Consider the following 15,264-nt stretch of genomic DNA (forward strand, 5'->3'; position numbering starts at 1 on the left):
AAATTCAAATTGACAATTGTACATAATTGTAGATTAACGTACATTGTTTGTTTGCTTACTGTTCGACGCTCTGTTAACGTGATAAATTCTGTTCCACAGCGCCATGAGTATCTTTTTACGTATAGAATGAGCGCCAGTCGATAAGAATCTTTCCATTATCATTATCAACAGATCGAAACTCAAGATAATTCCTCGTCCTCCTGCTTGTTATTTATGCTATTAAATTTGAATGAACATCCAGTATATAGCTAGACACGATGTACGAAGTATCGTTTAATTTCAGTGACTATTCATTAATTTTGATTAGGAGTTTGAATTTAGATCGGGGAAATCCTTTTTGCACTCCTCACTCAATGGGATCCACGTGACCATGCATAGACTCAGTATAGAAGAGACAGAAAGAAAGAAGTTAAAAGAATTAGAAGCTAACCGACATTATGTCCAGTTCACAGTTGACTTGTTCCTAAACGTAAGCCTATATACAGACTAGATATTGCAAATATTCTCCATTTCTTCCGGGTCGAGGAGCTTAAAACGTCAAGTGCTCTTTTTGTTTTTGTTTTTTATTGTTCCATATTCCACATTTCAACAAATATATTATAAAACATAAACATCACAATACAAAAACCTGGATGAATTGTCAAGTACAGCTTATAAGACAATAAAACATGTGAAATATGAGGAATCTACATAGAAGCATTGCTTGTAGGGTGTAGATTCCCAGATGCGGATGTGAGATTATTTCTTAATTGGTGTATGTAATATACCATATACGTACTTGGTATATGTAATAATAATTATGTAATTTGCTGTCCTATAAAAAAAGAGAGAGAACTTATCTTCTTTATTCAAAAAAATCCTAATATCTCTTCATGTCTCTCTGCCACATATCATTGGAGATTTCCCTTTTAGAGTTTGAAACGTGGATCAGATATCTAAGTAACTCAATTTTGAACTATTTTTATCTCTGCATGAGGTGTGCCTACATGCCAATGAATCGTCCGTACTCGCTAAATTAGTTTTACTTATAGTGCTTGGGGAAATTACCCCCTGAAGATTGCTGTAAAATCTCTGGAGATTACTGTATATTCATACAGCTTCAGTTATAGGTCACTCCAGGCAGTACTATGGTTGAGTTCGATGCGTATGTAAATACTCTACGATGCACACTACAGAAACTTGTCTCTTCCGCTTCAACAACATGAGTCATTCGTGCAGAGAGCCTTGTTATGAAACTCCCCCATACACTCTGTGTGTAGAGCGAGATGAAAGTCACCACAAGGACGATTGCTTTCAGTATTGTGAAAATCGATTCTGAGGCTCCGATCTATGTTTGGCCTCCTACACGCCTTCGAGTGTGCTATTATTACAAAGGGGGTGTAAACAAAGCATAATTATAGGGAGCAGCGTCATATTTTGTCAAAGATCCTACAATTGTCCTGAACTGAAAAAGCATGATATTGTATTTAGTTTTACTTGGGGTGTCGATGCTTAATACTCCATAATTTTCTTCCTGAATAAACATAGATACAAAATTACTGAGCACAAATATACTTCGAGCCCCCACGTAATAGAACATCCCAAATATCAATGACGTTTTGCTATGCGACGCACGCGCACAAGCGCCACGTGAGCTGGAGCAAGAAAGTTAAACCGGTACGCCGGAGAAGGAAACATCCAACAAAAATTACATTTACATAAGCAAAACTACCGGTGAGTACTTTACTTTGCATGTGAATTGTATGATTTAGTGACATCTATCAGTTTAAGTGTGTGTTAAAGTTCATTTCAGCCATCAAACATGAAACAACAGAGCTGCGTCATGCTGGTTTATATATGCCGGTCACTGGCACTGCGAGTAGTAGATGAACCGGCGTGCGAAGGCCACACTGTCGTGGCCGATGGCCTGTGTGGAGCGAGCTGTACTTGCGCTTGCATGGCCCCTTGCTTTACCTGCCCTTCCGCCCCTGGCCTGGCCCCTGCTGTTGTTGCCCTGTCTTCGCTCCTCTGTTTTGGGCTTTTAGGTGTTCTGTTGTTCCTTATAGAGAAAACGACCTTACAATCGTGAAATGCATGGCAAGTCTGCCATTGTCATTTAACTTTATACACCTCTTTCTATTATGACAGATTAGAAAAAAAAAGTTTAAAGTAAAAAACAAATCTGATTTGCAACACTAACTTAGTAACTGACAAGTTGTGTTAGGCCTACACAATTTTGTGAATGTGGACATGTTAATAGAGTTTCTACTAATGTTAATACTGGTAGTGTTCCTGTTCAGTGTTTGATATACAGTATGTAAAGGCTGTAATTAGACTAACGGCACAAGCGACCCCAACCTGTACCGAGTCGGGTACTGTTTACAGCTCTAGCTGTTACTGGTTACAGCGTCCTAACATTGACTAAGAACAGATACAAAATACTAGTATGAATTGATGTTTGCAGTACGAATGATACACCGGATCTTTCAAAGCCAGAGACAGAGTACCGGTAGTGCAAATTCCCAAACTTACAGCAAAGCAAAGTTACAGCATTTGAAAGGGTGAGCGAGCACAAGCACAGTCAATACAGGAGAGCATAGCCTATCATGTTTATAGCGTAGAATCTGTAAATCATATAGTCTGTAGATATGTACTATCAGGATTTGTAACCTTGTGCAATTATGACGTGTGAGCAATGTTAAAATTGACTTGTCTTCATTAAATTGAAAGTAAAAAATAGTATTGTGAGAGATGCACCTGGGGTGCAGTGTACTGGTGAAAGTTAACATTATAAGACCATAACAGACAGGTGTACTGTACAGTGCACATGTACAGTGCACTACAATTGTACTGTAGTAGTCTTCTCATCTAGTGATGGCTGCACCAAAACTTTCAAAAACGCAAAGTGCTTCAATGGATGGTCAGAATTTACTAAAATTTTGCTAATGTGTTCTACTAGCATTGCTGCATTCACTCAATCCACATTTATTTTATGTATTTGGGTTTCATCTCCCTGTAGATATTGCAATCGGTTTGTTTAAGCCCTACATGTAATTCATGGCATAATTATAACAACCCATTATAAGTTGATTGCTTTCACATCTGTAGCTGTAGGCTTCTGTTCTGAAGAATTTAATTTTAAATCATAAATTTGTGAAACCATTTGATTTTCATAACTTTTTTTTTTAACCCTTTTCACCTTTTAAATTCTAATCTTCACAATGGTCAGTCACAACTGCTGATTACACCAGGGGTCAGGTACAAAATATTGTATGTACAGTGAACATGACTGTAAGTAGCCATAAATTGTGTGATCAATGCCAAGACAAAAGATCACTATACATATATGTGGTGCCTCAACAGAAGTAATGACCATTATACTTCTTGCTGTTCAGAGTCCCCCAGTAAATCAGAGTCCTTGTAAAATTTCAGTGGGGTTGGGGGGGGGGGGGAGAGTTTTCCTTTTTTTTTTGTTAGCAGGGATTTTCTCTTTGAATTGAACTGATATTCAATATTTACAGTGTACTAAGCTCAGAAGATTAGTATTTACAATGTATATGTGCAATGCAACTCAATATTCAGGTGATTTAAAGGGGAAATCCAGTCCAAATATAAGTTAGTCTGATAAAATAAGGTAGTTATGACACAACTTACATTGTATGTACATTGTACCATCCATAAAATTTTGAAATTTCCAGTTTTTCATTCAAATGCAATTATGCCTGAGGCTCAATCCTCCACATACATTGTACATATAACTGATCACTATTCTGAAGTTATTCAACCGGGAATAACATCATGTTTCAGACTTCAATGACAGAAACATTGAATTTTTTGCCATTTTTTGTACATGATCAATTGTGAGGGTATGACATGGTTAGCTCACTCATTTGCATATTCATATCCCCTGTACAAGAACTGTTTTGCAGAAATTAGCAAAATTCACAATGTCAGATAACTTTCTTATTTTTCAACCGATTTCAGTCAAATTTTTACTTTTTAACTCTTAAAATATTCTTTTTTATCAGACTAACTTACATTTGGACTGGATTTCCCCTTTAACAGATAGAGCATAATCACACAAACTATGGCAGAAATATTTTCAAAGTCAGAAAAGAAATGATTTATAATGATAAAGACAAAATTATGGAACAGTTACACTGTATAAAAGTGACAACCACATATCAATTTATACCAGAGGTGATTATTTTGTCTCTTTGCAAGTTTGCCACTCGGGTTATACAAAACAAGAAGTACAGTACAGTGTACAATATGTATGTAGGACCTTTTTGTATGATACTCCGTTATGTACCAATTGTGACCCTCCACCACAAAACCAACAAGCTGAAATTAGGCATACTTTATTTAACACACTTTGTCCATGATTGATGCCAACTTTCAAAGCAGTAGCATTACAGTATCTTTTCAAAAGTTATTAGAGTTGAAAGTGAAGAGTGTGTACAGGGTTTTTAAGAAATGAAAAGGGGACTCTATTAGGAACATCTAATCACACTGTTCTACAATAAAGTGTTTGAAAAAAAAAAACTGCCAAAAATACAGTTTAATATTTGTTTTATGATCCCAAACTTTATAACATAATGTAGAAGAAGACTTGCTCTTTCAGAAGATATGAAAAACTCACTTTTGTCAAGGTTGACCCATTTCACCTATTTTCAGTCCTCACACAAAATCAATGCGTGCGACTTTTTGTTCGTTTTGTGATGCACAGTCACAATTGTGACACGTTGTACAATGTACTCCCTCCGTGTCACCATTGCCATCACCGTAATATACATATGTTGATGTAGACTGTACAGTTGTATACAGCTGTAACATAATAGTTCATTCATTTCATGAATTTGAAAGTAATTTGATGCAGAAGATACAAGTTCTTTATTTTAATTCTACATTGTAGTTTGAAAAAGAGAATTTGGGAAGGGAGATTTGTGAAGCAGTGATATTATCACCTCATCCTGTTTGTAACCCGTTAAGGACGGTTTGATTTTGCTACAACACACACTTCCCACAGACACCTGCCTGAGTACACTCAGGACTTGTCCTTAACAGGTTAAGATGGTTATCACTCTGTTTACAAAGACTGCATGTTATGAGAAATGGGCTAAAAGTGCGGACTTTCCATAACTTATTCATTCTATTATCCATTCTGTCAGTGGAATACATTGTATTGATCCATATTAAAGCCAAGTCAAATTCCAGGGTAATCTATCACTTTTGGATGCATTGTAAAAAGACCTGATAGTGTGGGAGGGACATCACAGAACGGAAAGACTTGCCTGGCTCAAATACATTTGATAATCCTTGTGACAAATTATGTATTGTACATCGTACAGCTTTATACCGATCTACATGTGTCTGATACAATTGTGTACCAGTACATACACACTCACCTGCAGAAGAATCTGGACTTGACCAAAATGTTGCCAATGAGAGTATACACTTTAATGCACCTTTACAATGTACAGTACTACTGTATATGTGTGGATGCATTGGTGGATCCAGAGGGTAGTGCACTGGGCGCCCCCCCCCCCTTTATTTTTTTGTTAAAACAAAAGAAATAAAAGAAAAAATGGGGGCGTGCACCCCCTCTACTTTTGTACAGGCACCCCCTCTTTATGGAATTCCTGCATCCGCCCCTGGGACGGGCACTGTTCGTGGTTTAAGTGTACTCCAGTGGGTGACAAATGAAGATTGATTCAATGGGCCGAATGCATAAAACAAGCAATTGCTTGTAAGCAATTGCTTCAAGTAAAAGCACAAGCTCGTCTAGCAAAAGGTCTAGCTCAAGCAATTGCTTAATTCCATATGCATAACCTTTTGCTTATGATACCTTTTGCTTGTCCCACACAAGCAATTGCTTGCGTTTTCAACAAAAGGGACGTCACGCCTGTGCGAACACAAGAACAAAGGCGAGTGTGGCAGCATGTATTTGAAAGGGCATGTCTGTGTGGAAACTTTCCTGACATAGCAGAAGAGCTATGAAATGCACACACAGACACATACACACACAGCTATACACACACACACACGTATTACTGGCTGATTCCCATCACTGCAGCTTACAGTAGCCCGGATCTGCCAGATCGCACGCAGAGAGAGGTCTCCTTGCTCTGCACCGAAGTCAGACATCCTACCTGTTTTTCATCACATTTTGCTTGCTAACCACTGGAAATTCCTGTTGTTGAAATGAAAAAGTTTCTTACCCTACACTGTACTTCTGAGTAATTTCTTGTAGATTTATACCACTCCTTCACAAGTGTGGTCTTTCTTTCATAAATATGAAAAGGGTACGTTCCGGTTAAGCAAAAGCTCAAGCTCATTTTACAGAGCTTGGAAAATCGTAAGCAATTGCTAGCAAGAATTAGCAAAAGGTATGTTTTATGCATGTACGTTTTTAAGCAAATGCTTGGTCTCTAAGCAATTGCTTGCGAGCAGCAAGCAATTGCTTGTGCTTGCTAGCAAAAGCTTCTGCTCGCAAGCAATTGCTTGTTTTTATGCATATGGATTCGAGTATTATAAGGCTAGCACAAGCAATTGCTAGCGTTCATGCATTCGACCCAATGGGATCACCCTGGTTCCCCATGCTCCTGGGTCCTTTACAGGGCATGTACATTTTCTCCCAACTCTTCAATACCTTCTATACTTACTGTGCCTCGATCCCCACTTGTGCCAATGTCAACTTGAATCATGTTCACTTGGACAGGTGTTAGTGTGTACACATCCTGTGAAGGTTACTTTCTACCAAGGCTAGACAGTAATCTCCATGTACACAAATGTGCACACTTTACTCAGGAATGTGTGTGTCCACTGCTTGATCTTAAATAGTATCAAAGTTCATTCATTGCAAGATGTCAGTGCCAGGAGGGTGTTTGCTTGATTGATAATATATCAGATAAGTGTGGATAGGAGGAAAAGATATCAAGATGCCTTATTTTGTAATCTATGCACATGTACCGGTATTGCCAGTTGTAGTGTCTATCAAGGAAGACTTTACGCTGGGCAGTTAGTCAGATGTTACTTCTTTTTTCCCCAAGTAATGTTTTTTTTTCTTTTTAATTCAAATGTACAAAATTAAGACAACTTACAGACTCCCTGAATTCAGAATTTATTGTGCTTTTCAGGGAAACAGGACAGATGAATTTTCCTCCCCTTTGTTATTAATTTTGAATCAACTTGATTTACATCCTTTTTGTTTATAAATGTCAGGTTAATGTTTTTGTGTGTTACATACACACACACTAGAATAGCTTCTGACCGTACAAGCATTGGGAATTATGGGTTTCTTGGATGGACATTGCACTAGGACTTTCTACATACAACATGTAGCTCAGTCGGCAGGTCACCGGGCTAGCAATCCGAGGTCTCTGGTTCGAATCTGGATAGAATCCCATTTTCTTTGCTCAAATTTTCACTGGTTTGCGAGTGATACGTATTACACATATTATACGTTCAGTGAATACGGAGTGATTAATGTAGTGAACCATTTTAAAAACGTATATATTTATGGAGCAATGTACTTGTATTTAAAAGCTATGAATTTTTAAAGGTTTGTTTAATTCAGTGTGCCACCCTGTCCATGAATGGGAAGTTTACCACAATGTACATGTACATGTACACAGTACACTGTATGATGTCACGGTAACAGAGTGCCCAGTAAAAGCGAGTACAAAGAAAGAATTTCACAAAGTGATACCTTTCTAGGACGTTTAGGACTTAACCCATCTCTTGAAGGATTTATGGAGACTATTACATGTTGTATATTTTCTTTGTTTGACAACATGCACTTTATCTCAGTAACCAGTGCTTGGAGTGTATACTATCCATAAAAAATAAAGATTTGTGACCTTCACTGATACCAGTGGCAGACTTGTGTCTTTTTGGACTACATTTTTTAGTGAATTTCAAAGATATAGCTTAGTCTCATTACATCTCTGGAGCACCAAAGTGGCAATTGCTTTGTAAACTGTATACCGGTAGTTGTTAATCATAATATCTCCTCATCTCATAATTTTATTATGTGTATGATTTTGATTTGTTCATGACTTTCTTTTGTTATTGTTGTTGCAAAACTGTTTCATATACAATTTTTATATGCAGCAAGAGCGTGGCATATGGAGGGTAGTTGAAAAATAAAAATAAACCAGAAGTCATCATACAATGTACATGGTACACCCTGTACTGTATTTTCAAAGTGACTTTGTAACACAAAGTATCTTTCTGACACCAGATCTGCTGGTAATTTTAGTGGCATAATCTTACTGGTACACTCTGAAGGGATAAAGATTCAATGCTGGTAGTTCATGTTGTTACTTTGCATTGTGTCAGCCTGCGTGACAGAATGTCCATCAATTTTCAAAGTGAATTCTATTCATAGAAATAACCATGTACACTGTACAAGCTCTCCAGAGTTTGCGTTCCCTGCCAATATACAGTATGGTTGTTGACAGTAGTTGTGATCTGGAAAATATTTTACAGTATCCATTGACACACATCACACAAATAATGCACATTGCACATGTCAGTAGTGTGAATTATCTGCCTGATAGTTTAAACTTTGAAACAGTCTGAAACACACGAGGCAAAGCCGAATATGTTGTCGACAATTCAAATGATATGGAGGGTGAGTAATTTTAGTAATGCCTAACTTTAGAAGCACTCAGTATTGAATATCATATGCATTTGATAATTGTTTTATAAAATGACATGATACATGTATTCTAAGGCAACCATTTTAATTACACACTTTTAAACAATTTTAATGCATTTCAAATACACAAGCAATGCAGCTGAATGCAGGCAAGTGATCATTAATAAACTATTGCCTGCTGAAAAGTAAAGTTGGTCTGTTCAGCAGAACTGAAGATTGGTCATGTGATGCATGTAACTCTCAGACAATCATTTACAATTAGGATCCATATCACCATTTCATTTTACCTCACAATCAACGACAGCTTCAGCTGAGTTAAAGGTGAAGTCGCCCTTATCGTTAGAATGGTGCTTATCAGCAAAGATATGTCTGCGTTGCTTTATTTGATAGTAAATGCTACTTGATGATAAAATGCGGAAATGCATCCTGCTGCATACAGTGACCCCTGTTTCATACATTGCGAATGCCCACAGAAATTTTAAAGGGATGGTATAGTATTGGTTGCTATGAGGATTCAGCTTATAACTTTTTGTGTAATACTTTAGAAACCACCATATGACATGTTTAAAGAGCATATAATTTTAAGAGGAATTCAAAGGTTCCTTGATGAAAATTGGTTTTGAAATGGCTTCAATATCCAAAAACAAAGTAAAACCAAGGAGGTATGAGAGATCTCCTTGGTAAAACAAAGCGATCCTAATTAAAGGTGGGTCCCACCTTTTATTAGGATCACTTTGTTTTTCAATATCTCAGCCATTTCAAAATCAATTTTCATCAAATAAACTTTTAATTCCTCTTAGAATTGTATGCTCATTCATGTTTCATAATCTAAGGTTTCTCATTATCAAATAACTCATCAAAAACATTAAAGACCTGAACCAACTCAACGGAAACTATTGGTATGTATCAACGCTAGTGAGAAGCAAAAGGGGCTGGCTACAATGTACAGTATATATGGTACTACTTCCCTTGATGTTAACTACAATTTATACTGTAGCTGTGTTCATGGCTGATGGAGAACTCAGATCTGTACACTACATAAGACTCATATGACCATAGATTCATGTATAAGATGCATTTAAATGAGTCAGGTTGATTTATTGGAAGTGCGATGTAATTCAGCACTGGCAGTGGTCAAGCTTGGGGGTTCTTGTGAGTGTGACATTTTTAATATTCCTTCAAGGTTGAAGCTGCTTATGGAGTCAGTTACAAATATTTCTTTCCTTTTTTTTTTGGGGGGGGGGGGGAGGAAGGGTAGTGGATACAGAAATGAAATCTTACGCTTTCTTACCGGTATCGATGTTGTGTTCATAGTGTATACACAGTGTAGGCTGCTTGCCTTCAAAGTCTTTTGTCTGTTTGATAGGATCAGCGAAGTTTGAGAGAACTCAAGACAGTCTGTTCAAAGATCTGTGAATTTTTTAATGTTTTAGTGCAGCCTTCACTGGATGAGAAAACTACACTTGTACACTTTGTACTATAGTTTGTGATGTCACATATGTACAAAGATCAAGAAAGTATAAAGAGAATTCCACAAAATGTCATTTTTCACGAAAAGTACAGTTGTACACTCTCCCTCCCTGTATAGGGCCCCATTTTCTCTCTCTCTCCTTTCGTGCTTTAAAACAACAACAACAACACTCTCCCTCAACTTGTTAGTTGTTACAGCCAGACGTGACATCACAAAATGTTGAAATCTTCTCATTCCATGATGGCTGCACCATATTAAAAAATTCATAATTGAACATACTGTCTGATTTTCCTAAAATGTCGCTGATATGCTCTACTATTAAAATTGCTGCATATTTGGGATTCATTCTCCTTTATTAAAGGGGCTTTGAAGCATTGCTGTCAGTTCTTTGAAACATTTCATCATAAGGCCCATTCACAAACACTGGAAAAGCATGATTTGAATGGCAATTCAATACACGCTTTTTATACGCTCTGGTTCACAAGTACAAGTACAGTGTACGTGAGAAAAAAAAAATGCACCAGTTTGAGCAAGGCTAAAGTGCGCATGCATGAGTCTTGGAGTTTGACATGACTTTGACTCTATCTGTTCTGGAGTGTCTCACACCTGCCTTTCATTGCAGGATATTAAAAAAACAAACAAACAAACAAACAAACAAGCAAACAAACAAAGTTTTGTATGCTGATTTGGATCTCACTCATACACTGTATTTGTATTTATTATGTTCACGAAGGGGAAAATGGTTTTTGCATCGTAATTCAAATTACATACAGTACAAATGTAGATACTGGTGGCTGTGTGAATGGGACTATTCTGCAGTGTATTTTAAAGGACAAGTTCACCTTCATTAACATAAGGACTGAGAGAGTGAAGCAATATTTGTAGAACACATCATTGAAAGTTTGAGGATAATCGGACAAACCGTTCAAAAGTTATGAATTTTTGAAGTTTTTGTGCAGTGACCGCTGGATGAGAAGACTACTGCAGTATATGATGTCACATGCGTACATATAATAAGGAAAATATATATAGAGAATTTCACAAAATTTCATCTTTTGAAAAAAGTACACATTCCCCTGACTCGTTACTGACATATGTTATGGGTAATATTATTATACCCCCGCCAAACGAAGTTTGAAGGGGGTATATACACTGTAGGAATCAGCGGGCGGTCGGTCGGGCGGTCGGTCCGTTGCAAATCTTGCGTCGCGAACTACTTCCTCAGTTTTCAACCGATTCCCATAAAACTTGGCACAGATGTGTGCCTTGGGTTGTAGATGTGCAAGACGTATTTTTTGACAGTACCCAAAAGTACGTTGCCATGGTAATGGCATATTATGGGTAAAAATGGGTACAAATCTTGCGTCGCGAACTCCTCCCACAGTTTTTGATCAATTTTTATGAAATTAGGTACAGATGTTCATCTGAAAATGTTAATGTGCAAGACACATATTTCCGTAGTGGCAAAAAGTGCGTTGTCATGGTAACGGCATGTTATTGGTAAAATATAGGGCAAAATGCTTCATGGCAAAACTGCTTCATCAGTGTTCTTCCAATTCTCATGGAATTCATATTGAATGTTTGTCTTAGGATATAGGTCAGCATGACACATTTCTTGACAGTTACAAAAAGTATGTTGCCATGGTAACACGCTCACATATTATGAGCCAAAATGATGGAAAATTTTGTGTTGCAAACTACTTCCTCAGTTTTTGCCCAATTTCCATGAAACTTGGTACAGATGTGTGCCTTTGGTTGTAGATGTGCAAGACGCATTTTTCGACAGTACCCGAAAGTACGTTGCCATGGTAACGGCATATTAATGGCAGAAGATCAAGGAAAGATCTTGCGGATTTAACTACTTCCTCAGTTTTTTGACCAAAGCTTATGAAATGTTGTTTTGACCAAAGCTTATGAAATGTTGTTTGGCGGGGGTATAACCAGTCGCTTTACAGCGACATTTCTAGTTCCCATTGCCTTTAGAAAGAGGCAAGTCAAGTGCTCTTTTATTATGTGAAAAAAGTGAAAGTATGTTGAATTTTCTTTACATTTTCTTTAGACTGTTGTACTCATATGACATCACGAGCCTTAGTAGTCTCCTCATCCATCAGTTCCAACACAAAAATTTTAAAAATTCATAACTTTTGCATCGATTGTCCAATTTTCCTCAAACTTTCACTAATGTGTTCTACTAATATTGCTGCATTCTCTCAATCCTTATGTTTATGAAGGTGAAATTGTCCTTTAATAGCGAATGTTGTTGAGAAAAGAAACCTCTAGTGGAACTGGAGATGGGCATACCAATATTTTTTTTTTTCAAGTAGTCATATTTGCAATTCTCTTCACCTACAGTACACGTGTACCATGTATAGTGTAGATCATATTCAAAAATATTATACAGAGTCATTATTCATGCATTATTTTCTAGTTGAAAGAAATGTGACATTTATGGTTCATTAACATACAAATGAACAAATATTTAAGAATAATGGATGAATTTGTTTGTAGATTATGTGATGAATCAATGAAAAAAAGAAAACATACTGACTTAAAGGAGAGATTGTAAGCTTTGTAAGCTGTCAAGAGAGTTTATTTTTTAATTTATGGGGACAGTAGTTTAATGTACAATCTTATCCGGTTTATGTTTTATTTTTTGCCCCCACCCCCACCCTTTCTCAAGGACTACAAAAATTATTGTTTCCTCCCTGACAGATGTGAGGGTATATAAAGAAGACCTGCTGGTACAGTATGAAGTTACCCACTGATAAATTATATAATCTTTACTTTGTTTGTTTAAAGTGTGAGTGAGTGTGTGTGTGCGTGTGTGTGTGTCTCACAAGTACGGTTTCCGCGAAGCAACTTCAGCACAGCATGTCACAGGATGTGATTGGCCAGTAGCCTCATGATTTATTCATGATGAAGTTTTCACTTTGATTCTCCTACCACTTGAACAGTTTGAAAGTGGTATGTATTATGTTTCACACAAGTCTCCTTCCTGGTATTCATAGGATTTTGGACACTGTCAGCCTACACATACAAGTAGTGTACAGTAGTTCTGCAAATTGTATAAAAAGATGATAGTGAAGTATTGAGATGCATGTTATGTGTATTTTGAGGAAGTCAATTTCAGCAGTTCCCCCTGTTTTATTTCTTAAAGTGCCTGCATTTCAGTGATGTTTGTTGGAATTTGCATTACAACGGAAATTTGAGTTGCCATCTTCATTGCATTTGACTTTCAAGCCGTCTTTCAAAAATTTGGCCTCTCTTCCAGAAGGAGTTAGGCTGGCTTTGTAAAAAGTGCTTGAAATTCCATCAGCCTGCCGTATGGACGCTGGCTTTCCAACTGGGGAAAATCGCCCCTAGAGCTTTAGCAAATTTGTCATCGTGGAGGTACATTTCCTCTCCTTTAAACTGGATACTTATAAAATTTAGTTAGAAATAACAACACATGAGCTAATTTTGTGGCCATATGATGAACGCAGTGCTTATATCAATGGATTATCACAGCAGTGCCGTCAAGCGTTGATGGAACTGATGTCTTCAGGGTGGGACCACTGTCTGCTGTGCATTTGTGGTTCATTACACTCATAACTTTTAGGCAGTTGTGGATTTGCTTCTACAGTGAGAGTGCATACATACATTGTACATGCCGCACAATATCACAAAGCTGAGTTGTTATAGGATCATTTTGGTGGAAAAATATTCTTGAAGAGACAGGAAGAAAGTTCTACAGTGAATCCATCAAAACCAGCACTTGATTGCCCCAAAAGATTTCTCCAATATTGCATCAAGGACTTCTTCCCCTCCGTGGATATCACAGCTTGGTATATGTCAGCAAACACATCACTTTTAAGAGGATCTGTGCCTTTGTTGCCCGTTTGACTGAATCGGATGTCAAGATGGCAAATAGTAAGTTCCTTTGGGATACTCAGTAACTGCAGTAGATACGTGAAAATTGTCATTGGGGTAGTAATTGTTTTCACAAGATTCACAGAAATGGCCTGTAGCATTCTAAATTGTTAATTACAGTGTATATGCATACACTGGGGTGCATGATCAGGAGACCATTTGGATTCTTTTGTTTTGAAGCAATGATGAGATTTGTTTGGTTGTATGTTTTTTGTTGAAGTGAAATGATAGGTGCCATTCCCCACTTGTGTGTATTTTGTGTGCAATGATGCAAAGGAAAGTCACCCTTTCTTCTCTTGAGCATTGTCAATATCTACTGGATTAAACAGAATAGCATTATATGTACAATGTACATTGTAGTTTCAGAAGAGCATGTGTCAGTTCTGACATTGATTATGAAGAACCCCACCCTGTCTGAGTCTAGTTTCGGAAATCAAAGAGGTCCTTTATTTTTGGTTCTTTCCACCTAGGAAAAAGTACTTGTTCTCCATGGGCAAATAAAAAATTTTTTTTCTTAAATTACACCAAGAAATTAAAAGAATGTTTTCCCTTTGTTCCCCTTCAATGAACACCAGAAAAAAAAAAATAAGTTGGCTACAATTATAGTGTGTGTGAAAGCATCAAAACACTAGAAATTCTAAAAGCTATTGAAGACTTTGTTTGTTTGTTTTTGTCAAGTGATAATACATTGTATGATGCAAATGAAACATTTTCCTACAGCTGTATCTTACATAATGTACAGTGTACCTATACAGCATCCTCTCAGATACTATTTATGAACTTTTCTGAAATGAGAATTAGTTGCAAAATTTAACATTTGCTGTTTTTGCCCAACAAAAATGCAATTGGTGCCTCTCCCACTGCCAATACTGTGATTTAAGATAGAACTTGCCAATGAATGTACTTAACCCATTGAGGACGGACTGATTTTGCTACAACACACATTTCTCATGGACACTTGCCCGAGTACACTCGTACATGTATACTCGGGATTCGTCCTCAACGGGTTAAAAAAAGAAAAAAGCGTCATTACAATGTAAAACGTGTTTGTGTAGCTTGGAACAGAGACTACAAATGGTACTGCCTGTAGCTGTGTCACTTGATATTGTCCAGGGTGGAAGTCAGGCACGCTATAAGTGAACAGGGTTGAATAAAAGAGGTAGGCAAGTCAGTGTGCCCTCTTATCGAACAGTGAGAGGATGAAAGTCAGTGACAATGTCACAGCAACTGACTGTGGGAG

At 37.3% G+C, this 15,264-nt stretch overlaps 1 protein-coding gene across 1 annotated transcript in view; it reads left to right on the forward strand.

Annotated features, from left to right (window-relative positions):
* Positions 1 to 1,608: 1,608 nt before the first annotated feature.
* Positions 1,609 to 15,264, forward strand: part of LOC140229044 (carnitine O-palmitoyltransferase 1, liver isoform-like) — a 57,067-nt gene continuing 43,411 nt past the window's right edge. The window contains exon 1 of the mRNA XM_072309305.1: positions 1,609 to 1,713. The gene's annotated coding sequence lies outside the window, so the exon portion shown is untranslated. The remainder of the gene's footprint in view (positions 1,714 to 15,264) is intronic.

The sequence above is a fragment of the Diadema setosum genome, chromosome 5, assembly GCF_964275005.1.
Source record: "Diadema setosum chromosome 5, eeDiaSeto1, whole genome shotgun sequence".
NCBI lineage: Eukaryota > Metazoa > Echinodermata > Echinoidea > Diadematoida > Diadematidae > Diadema > Diadema setosum.